The 10,881-nt window shown below is 35.5% G+C and overlaps 1 pseudogene; it reads right to left on the bottom strand.

Annotated features, from left to right (window-relative positions):
* Positions 1 to 10,493: 10,493 nt before the first annotated feature.
* On the bottom strand, positions 10,494 to 10,600 carry LOC133053307 (U2 spliceosomal RNA; annotated as a pseudogene).
* Between the last annotated feature and the right edge of the window lie 281 nt (positions 10,601 to 10,881).

Here is a 10,881-nt window from a genome sequence, read left to right as displayed (position 1 = left end):
TACGTCATTCCAGTCGTGTCCAATTCTTTGCAATCCCTTGGACTGTAGCCTGCCAGGCTCCCTTGTCCATGGGATTCTCCAGGCAAGGGTACTGGAGTGGGTTGCCATGCCCTCCTCCAGGGGATCTTTCTGATCCAGGGATCGAACTCTTGTCTCTTGCATCTCCTGCATTGGCAGGTGGGTTCTTTACCACTAGTTCCCTGGGGAGGCAGGGTATGCCTACTGCATCATGAGGCAGTGTTCTCTCACAGAGTGCTCCTGTAGCTAAGGGAATACTCACCCCACTTTTTGAGATTCATTTTGATTACTAGGCCTTTGGTTTACCAAGCATCTGTTTCACCAGAGTTTGATTCTTTTTTCCTATATCTACAACATCCCTGCCTGCCACCCTTCCCTGCTCTCTGACATGCTGATAGCACACTCCACCTCCTTTTCTGAGGTTCCATCTCTTGCTGCTGCAAACTCCACTGTGCTTTTCCATTCATTTTGAATCTCCTCTCATAAGTGAAGCATCTTCTTAGGTGGTATTGTCTCTGTCAAAGCACCAACTGCAGATGATGTATCCTCAATATTCACGGATTCCTAGTATTAATTCTAGTTTACCACCAGAAACCCAAATTCCATGAAATTATTTAGGAAGAATTAGATATTCATTTCTACACAATGAGTTGCTGTGTGGACAAAGAGGAAAAAATATCTTAAGGATAGATATCGTATCATAGAACTGTAGTCTTCAAAACACTGGAAGAGGTCTTAGGATCCATTTAGTGTAAACCCTCAGTTCTAGACATTAAGGCCCAGAGAGCTGGCACATCTGGTAAGCAATGGAGTGTATTTTTTTTGACCACAGGTACCAGAAATGAGGTCTTATCATTCCCTATTCAGTGTATTCTCCACAGCATTACACAGAATCTAAGCCTTGGGTTATATAGTATTTGAACAACTTGAACAAAGAGGAGAGATCAGATTTTGACAGCTGGAAATAATGAGAGGTGAAAGGGATGAGTATTCTCCCAAAGAAGAAACAGAAAAAGCAAAGGTGCAGAGAAGAAATATGAGTGTGATCCTTTTAGGAAAGAGTATACTGTTCAGTATATAGTAGATTTCCAATCTGGGTGAAGGACCTCGGTGAAGGAAATGAAGAGGGCCACTTTTCTGGACAACAATAGAAAACGATAATACCACAACCTGAGAGTTCCAAACAATGCTAGTGATAAACTACTCCTTGAAAAATATTTTTGTTTTGAATTCTCAATAATTGCTGTATTTGTGATCGATGTTCAATAATATATGTACGCTTTGAATGAACACATATGTATTAGTTATATGCTCAAATAAACAATGAATTCTACCCAGAAGTTTATTAGGAGCACTCCCAGTTAGACAGGTAGTACACTCAGCTATACCTGTTCATTTTGAGAGCCAGTTGATAGAGGTTTCAAATCATTAGCACTTGTTTCAGATGGAATGCATGCTTCCATTTCCCGTAGTACTGCACAGTCCTGCATCTAAACAGTAGATTTGAAACAAACCAAATTAGCCCATTGGTTGTAAAGGTTAAGAAAAATGAACCAGGGTTACTTCTTTCTTACTCTATTTTATGTGACTACTTGTAGTTTTTATATGTGCCTAAAGTTTAAAATGTCTTCCCTGTATTTCAGATGGTAAAGAATCTGCCTGCAAAGCAGGAGACCCAGGTTTGATCCCTGGGTTGGGAAGGTACTCTGGAGAAGGGAATGGCAATCCACTCCAGTATTCTTGCCTGGAGAATCCCATGGACAGAGGGGCCTGGTGGGCTACAGTCTGTGAGATTGCAAAGAGTCGGACATGACTGAGCAACTAACACTACTACTAAAGTTTAAAACAGCAAAAGAGATTACAAACTAAGTATACATTTTGGTAAATGCACATTTTAGGTCATGAATGAAATATTTATTGAATTTTAATAGTATTTCTAAAGTTTAATCTTCTTTTATGTTAACACAAATGCTAGCACCAGGCAGAATCTCAGTGAAAAATGCTTAGAAGTAAAATAAATATACCCATATATTTTATCTTTAGAGTATTATATGCTATCTTAATTATTAAAAATTAATAGCATACATTTTATTTGTATTAAGATGGACTTAAAATATTGCTATGAAGTGTTATCCAAGATAGTAAAGCAAATTGTAAATAATCAGGCACAATAATGAAATAATATTCTAGGACAATAGCTGTTTTAATTATAGATAATACCAAATTCTGTATAAACTTTTTTAATGAACAGCTAGTGTTTAAGATACTGAGCAGGTCCATGTTGACAGTGAGAGCTCAAGCCACATATAAATGTCAAGTTGAAATGGGACTGCTATGTAATGATGATGACAAATAGCTGGCAAATATTTTTAGTATATATTTATTTATAATTACTCTATGGGGAATATTTTATTTTTATGTTGCATACTTCAGTGACTTGTCTACATAAGGAAATTCATGTTGAAGATGTTTCACTGGAAGACAGCTTGAAGAAATTAACTTTTTGGGAAAATACGAAGAAGAAATTATGACATCATTTACACATCCATTGAGTAAATATGTGAAAAGACCCACCAAGTAAAAGGGCATTTCAGAAAACATAGTAGAGTTTAAAACTGAAATATGTGCTCATGAAAGTTGCTTTGAGAGAAGAGAAAAAAATAACACAAATTAAAAAGTGTTACATCCTTTATACCAAAATGGTATTGGGTATTGAAACTCTATGTATTACCTGAAAATGACTAATGGTTATAGAATTCTAAACTAATGGAAAATCTGAAAGCAACCTTATAGAGTAGTAAATTTCACAAAGCAAAATTTTAAACGTATTATATTGAAATAATGTTGTAACTACACAAGTTGCCAAAAATACTGTGATTTCCCCCATGCAATTTACTTACTTTCCTCTGATGATAACGTTTTACATAACTGTCATACATTATCAAACCCAGGACATTGACATTGATACAATACATTAATTTGATATAGGCTATATTCATATTTTACCAGTAAACACATTTTTTTTAACACTAAAACTTTTAAAGGATTAAAAAAAATATCCTGTTTAGAGATTTTATTTTTATGTGTGGGGTAACACACTTACAATGAATTTAATCTGCTTTATTATAAAGAAGTGAAGTGAAGTGAAGTCACTCAGTCGTGTTCAACTCTTTGCGAGCCCGTGGATTGTAGCCTACCAGGCTCCTCCATCCGTGGGATTCTCCAGGCAAGAGTATTGGAGTGGGTTGCCATTTCATAAAGAAATGCTTGTTTATTCTCTAAATATTAGATGCTGTATTATTGGACTTTATCTCTTTTTTTCATTTTGTAGCATCCAGTGATTTTAGTCCCAGTGGTGACTCCATTGGGAAGCTAGAATGAGACAGATACAGGAGTAACAGGAGCTGTTGAGAAATCTTAGGTTATGTCACCCAAATCAGCTTCTTAATGGTAATAGGCAGAGAATCAAATTTATAGTGGAGGTGTATTTTATATGTATTCTTGTGCAGTAGTTCTGTTTCTGAACAAATTTATTCCAGTATAGTATTACATATATTGAATATTAAATCTTGAATGTGAGAAGATGATTTCAAAGGAAAATAATTTTCAATATAATATGAAAAAAATATTGTAAATGTTTGTCAAAATGTGATGTTTGAATATTCTAATACCTATGCTTGAAGAGAAGCTATAAATCTTTTGAAAATGTCTTTTCCAATTTTTATTGTAGCAAAGTATGCAATACTTAATATTCCAATAGTCTACCGGTAGATACATTTATACTTATTATGTTCACTACAAACTCTTTTATGAGTGGGAGATTGAGGACTTCTTGTAAGTACTATACCAAAATGCATAACTTAATAGGATAGTTGACAGAAGAAAAAATCCAACTCATAGACTAAACTGATCACCAAGAATTATGTATTACAGATTTAAAGTTAGGAAATACACAGAAACATTTTAGAGATAATAGCAAAAGCTTTTTAGTGTAAAAATAAAGTTAGTAGAAGAAAAACAAGGTAAAACAATAGATATTTTTATCTTTGTAGAGTATTACTAAGAATATTCTGCCTAAAATAGAGAGAAGCCTTATGCTCACAATCTTCTCTATTTATAGTGTAAATTAAAAAGGAAAAAATGACAAATTGACAGTCATCATCTAAACCATGTTTCTCCACTTTTTGGTATACATCATATTTGCCTGGGGAATGATTTTTGGAAAATATCTAATAAAATCTGGCAAGTTTTAGTCTGAAACATATCAGATAAAGCACTTTTTTTTCTAGGACAGGGAAAAGGCTAAGTGTGGTATTGGTTTCTGTGTAGTTTGCTTATAGATTAACTAAGAGTTAAAAGCATTGCTAAATAGTTGCATTTATTTGACTTTAGGCACTTAAAGATTTGACTACATATTTTAGTAGAAATGATTATAAATATGGAAATAAAATACATAGTAAGGTCAATTTTCATTCCAATCCCCAAGAAGGAAAATACCAAAGAATGTTCAAACTACTGTACAGTTGCACTCATTTCACATGCTAGCAAGGTTATGCTCAAAATCCTTCAAGCTAGTTTCAACAGTGTGTGAATTGAGAACCTAACAGATGTACAGGCTGGATTTAGGAAAGGCAGAGTAACCAGAGGTCAAATTGCCAACATCCGTTGGTTCATAGAGAAAGCAAGAGAATTCCAGAAAAACATGTACTTCTGCTTCATTGACTGTGCTAAAGCCTTTGACTGTGTGGATCACAACAGACTGTGGAAAATTCTTAAGGAGACAGGAATACTAGTCTATCTTACTTGCCTACTGAGAAACCTGTATGCAGGTGAAGAAGCAACAGTTAGAATCAGACATGGAACAACAGAATGGTTCAAAATTGGGAAAGGAGTACATCAAGGCTGTATATTGTCATTCTGCTTATTTAACTTCTGCACAGAGTACATCACGCAAAATGCCACACTGGATGAATCACAAGTTGGAATCAAGATTGCCTGGAGAAATATCAACAATGTCAGATAGGCAGATGATACCACTCTAATGGCAAAAAGCAAAGAGGAACTAAAGAGCCTCTTGATGAATGTGAAAGAAAAGAGTGAAAAAGCTGGCTTAAAAGTCAACATTCCTAAAAATGAAGATCATGGAATCTGGTCCCATCACTTTATGGCAAATAGATGGGGAAACAATGGAAACAGTGACAGACTTTATTTTCTTGGAGCTCCAAAATCACTGCAGATGGTGACTGCAGCCATGAAATTAAGACACTTGTTCTTTGGAAGAAAAGCTATGATAAACCTAGATAGCACATTAAAAAGCAGAGACATCATTTTGCTGACAAACGTCCATTTAGTCAAAGGCACAGTTTTCCAGTAGTCGTGTATGGATGTGAGAGTTGGACTATAAAGAAGGCTGAGTGCTTTTGAACTGTGGGGCTGGAGAAGACTCTTGGAAGTCCCTTGGAAAGCAAAATCAAGCCAGTCCATCCTAAAGGAAATCAACCCTGAATATTCGTTGGAAGGATTGATGATGAAGCTGAAGCTCCAATACTTTGGCCATCTGATATGAAGAGCCGACTCATTGGAAAAGACCCTGATGCTGGGAAAGATTGAGGGCAGGAGGAGAAGGGGGTGATAGAGGTTGAGATGGTTGGATGGCATCACTGACTTGGTGGACATGAGTTTGATCACACTCTGGGAGATGGTGAAGGACAGGGAAGCCTGGTGTGCTGCAGTCCATGGAGTTGCAAAGAGTCAAACACAACTTAGTGAATGAACAACAACAACAATGGTATAGTAATCAGATTAACTAAATTTTAAGTTCTAAATGTACCAATGATCTGCAGTGGCTGTAGGACTCAAAAGTGGATACTCTGGGGAGAAATATAATGATCTCATTTCTCAAACGTTTCTCAGCTGATGGTATAGCCTTAATGGCTTACTTCGTTTCGCCACTGCTCCCATGATACTTATCAATAACTAGAAAGATTTTAAAGCTTTTTAAGCCATAATTTGGATAACTTGAAATTTTGTATACTTTACTATTTTTGCACTTCAAGGATAAATATGTTACATTTTTGAGGGGCCTGGCAAATGTGGAGCCTAGAACTGAAGTAATCAGAGCTGTTGGATATGTTATGGTGTGAATGTGAAAAATAGTTTTAAGGGTTCTGTAAAAATTCTTTTTATTACCTTTTTTAATGAGCTGTCTGACATGCTTTAAAAAATGTGGTACAGTGGAAAAATTATAGTCATTAACATTGGATAGTTGTGTGCTGTAGTCTAGTCCCTGCTACATATTAACTATGACCTTGGGCAAATTACTGAACTGTTGAACTTCCTGTGGTTTCTATGAGAAAAGAAAATGCACCCCCAAACAGTCTAATGCATGGCAGATAATCAGGTAATATTCCATTCTCCTGTCTCATAATTATCACATTTCTTTTAATCCATACATATTGAACTTTTCTTGTTGTGAACACATGCAATGTTTTTTGAGAGAATGAAATCATGGATTAAATTTGGTGCATTATAAAGTTTATGTCTTTCACTCATGTAGTAAAACCTTAGAAGTATGAAATGATAGAAAATGCGTAAGTCCAACCACTTGGTGATAACGAGAATTAATGGGATGAAGTTCAAGGCAAATTAGAGAATTTTGTTCTACTGAACTTTTAAAATAGGGCTCTTTTTTTTTTTTTTTTTGCTTCATATAGTATAAGTGTAATTCTGTAAAGATTCTGTTGTGATCTTGATGACCTCTCAAGGCTGGTTCTGAATCACAGGGAGGAAAGGTTGAAATGATAAAGCTGTGGGTTACAAAAAAGGCAAATGGTAACCCACTCCACTGTTCCTGCCTGGGAAATCCTATGGCAGAAAAGCATGGTGGGTATACTCCATGGGGTCACAAAGATTGAGACACAATTTAGCGCCTAAACAAGAAGAAGAAGAAAGGTAAGCAAGTTTATAGCTCTTTTCATTTACCATTTTTTTTCCCGGCTTGAATAATTCTAAGGCGTATGTTTATGGATAAAATTGAAATTTCCACGTTTTCCTGTCAAACTTCAAGGGTCTGGGTCTGGAGATCATTTTCTTATATAATTAGTGAACTGAAAGTAAAAGATAGGTGAATCTATAAAAAAAAATTGCTGTAAATGATTCAAGTACCATCCATTAAAGCATGTGGCTGCTCTGTGTGTTACCTGTCAAGCTTGCATAAGTATGAACAATTTGTTATGTTTCTATTGTTATTTCTATTGGGAAATTGTTATTTTCCAATTTCCTTGTCACCGGTTTCATTGTTTAGTGAATCATTTATTGTGGATATTTTTATAACTTGAATCTTTGGATTTGCTAAAAAACCATGACAGTACCTCAAATTTGTATGTATTTTTGGAATTTAAAAAGCATGTTACATAAATTGAGTATTACTTGTGGGAATTGCTACAGATTGAAATTTTACTTAGTTAATTTTTTTGTCCCATACCTTTGCCTTGTGAAAAAAACTAAACTTTGATTGTTGGGAAGAACAAGGGGATTAGAACATGAAACCAAAGGGCATTCAGAGGATGAGTTGGTAAGGCATACCTTATTTGAGTTTCAGATGTTTGCTCTTGAGGATAAAATTTTCATAAGGCAGTATGTACTGGGTGTTTGCCACTTGAAAATCAGTGGTTTGATTTCTCTCCTGGATTGTTGCAGTAGCCTCTTAGCTGGTCTCCAGGCTCCACTGTTAATCTCCTGCCTACCCCTGTGACCTTGTCTCTTAATAGGTCCCTTCTTAGTCCAGCCTTAGTAAAACCCCTCCCCATCATCTGCACCCATTTGTGATGTCTTTGCATTTTCTCAGTTCAAGAGGTAAATTTTACTTTCTTACCTTTTAAGTTGAGGCCTGGTTTGTGATTTGCTTGGAGGAGTAGACTGGTAAATTTGACAGTGCCTTTTCTAAACTTAGGCCTCAAGAGACTTGGTTGTTTCCAGTTGTTCTCTTAGAACCCTGCCATTACCAGATGAAGAGAGGCCCAACTCAGCCAATAGCTCACCAGCTGACAGGCTTTCTAGACCGATAAACCAACCAGGTTTTGCTAGGCTCACTTGGGGTCTGGGTTAGCTGTTGTGGGTATTCACATCTCAGTTTAAGATGTGGTCACTTACTTACCTTTGTTTTGTTCAAATTCCTCCAAGAAGATAGGGGGTTAATGGGCTTTGATAAACTTGAGTCTTTAATTCTCATGAGGAAGAATCTTTAATTAAAAAAGTATTTTCTCTGTAAGTAATTTACTTCTCATAGACTACTTAAACTTTTAGGATTAAATGTTTTTATGTTTGAAATTGTGGCTTAAATGGGCTACAGTGAGGAAATAACATGTTGCTTGACTGAGAAACAGTATTTCCTTGAGAAAAGAGAGGTGTAGTTCTTAATGAAATTGTCTTATAGCATCAGGTACAGTTTAGTAGCATTCAAGTATTAACTCTTAATAACACAGTTTTTGAGAAAAAGGTTTGATTCTCATTTTAAGTTTTATAAATTGAGTAATTTTGAAAGTGAGTGTGAAGAAAGGATGGAAAAGATGTTCTGTTGATGTGTATATGACAGTGGAAATAATTCAGCCTTACAGAAGTCATGCTTGGTGAATTTAATTCTAAAGATGTACAAGGCGAAAATAGCGGTATAAAGTATTATATTTAATGTTATAAGCACATTCCAAAGATAAAGAACCAGAGTCCATGCAGGAAGAATAATATGGGATCTTGTGTATTAAACATCTTCCTCCAGGGTTTATAGAGGTTAGGGGATGTTCACACAGAAGATATGTGTAGTCTAAACTGCAGGTGTCATATTGAAATTGATATGTGTAGCATGAAATACTGTTAGATTTTCTGATATTCTCGATTTTTAAATATTTTCCACACAAGTGACTTTAATTTTAATTTTACTAAACAGGTAAACATTTATCAAAATTGTCAGTCTTATAAAATTTCTTCTCACATTACTTAATCTAGCTGTATCAGATTAAAGAAAGACTATTCAGTATATCTCTATGTATTTTGGTAAAATCAACTCAGGATTTTAACAAGAAAACATGGGGTACTCTTAGTCTAATTAATATTCTTAAAACATTTTTTAAGAGCAATTTTAGGTTTAGAACAAAATTAAGACGATGGTACATAGAGTTCCCATATATTTTCTGCCCTCTCCCCCATGCATTGCCACCTCCATTATCAACATCATTCACCAGAATGGTTAATTTTTTTTTTTATAATTGATGAACCTACATTGATACAGCATAATCACCCATTACTATTTATATTATGATTCACTCTTGGTGTACATTGTTTGGGTGTGGACAAATGTATAATGACATATGTAGATTGGTTCCTTTCACTTGGTAATAAGCATTTAAATTTTCTCCTTGTCCCTTTTCATGACTTGATAACTCATTTCTTTTAAGTGATTAATAATATTCTGTTGCTTAGATATACCAGTTTATTAATGCATTAACTTACTGAAGTATATCTTTGTTGCTTCCACATTTTGGCAATTATGAATAAGGCGCTATAAACATCTGTGTGTAGGGTTTTGTGTGATCATAAGTTTACAGTTGCTTTGGGTAAGTGCCAAGAAGTATAATTGCTGGATTGATTGGTGAGAATATAGTTCTGTAAGAAGCTACCAAACTGTCTTCCAAATTAGTTATACCATTTTGCATTCCTACCAGCAGTGAATGAGAGTTCTCGTTGCTCCACATTCTCTCCAGAATTTGATGTTGTCAGCGTTCCTGATTTAGGCCATTCTAATAGGTGTATGGCAACCCACTCCAGTCTTCTTGCCTGGAAAATCCCATGGACAGAGAAGCCTGGTAGGCTACAGTCCATGGGGTCGCAAAGAATTGGATACAACTGAGCGACTTCACTCACTAATAGGTGTATACTTGTGTCTCTTTGTTTTAATTTGCATTGCCACATAACATACAATGTGAAGCAACCTTTCATGTGCTTATTTGCCTTCTGTATATCTTCTTTAGTGTGGTGTTTATATATTCTGTTTATATTGAAATCACTGATCCTCATGAATCTAATGGTAACTCTTTGAAACATCTACCAGATGCTTAAATTTCAAATCCAAGCAGTATTTTTTTAACTATAGGATATTATCTGAATCATAAAAGACTGATCCTCATATGTGAGGTATAAATAAATCATACTTACACATACTGATATCAAATATTTATATATTAGAATTTTACTAGGATAAAGGATGATTTCATTTCTACTCACAAAAATCAAACAGTGTTTGGAAAATTTTAGAAGGCATCTAGTTAAAATCACCACTCATTTTATGGTCTTATCTTGCAATATTTTACAGGATCATTTCATTCAGAATCCCTTTGTGACTATCTGGAATGCTTCTTGTTATGAGTTCCAGATAAGGTCCATGCTCTTAATCCCCCAAGAACCCCAGAACTGAGGCCTTGGACATCTTGTCTGTGTATACTCAATCATGGAGATCTCTTCTAATATCATAGCTTTAAACTGATAAGAACAGATACTACACTTGATCTTAGCCAAAAGGCTGAGAAGCGAGAGAACAGCATTGAAACAAGGATACTGTCAAGGGTGAAACAGATCACCAGCCCAGGTTGGATGCATGAGACGGGTGCTCAGGGCTGGTGCACTGGGAAGACCCAGAGGGTTGGGATGGAGAGGGAGGCGGGAGGGGGGGGTCGGGATGGGGAACACATGTAAATCCATGGCTGATTCATGTCAATGTATGGCAAAAACCACTACAATATTGTAATTAGCCTCCAATGAATAAAAATAAATGGAAAAAAAAATCATAGCTTTAAATACCATCTTCATGCTGAT

This window comes from Dama dama, chromosome X, assembly GCF_033118175.1.
Source record: "Dama dama isolate Ldn47 chromosome X, ASM3311817v1, whole genome shotgun sequence".
NCBI classification, from domain to species: Eukaryota; Metazoa; Chordata; class Mammalia; order Artiodactyla; family Cervidae; genus Dama; species Dama dama.
Note: the sequence above shows the minus strand (reverse complement) of the source record. Positions and strands in the feature narration are given on the sequence as shown.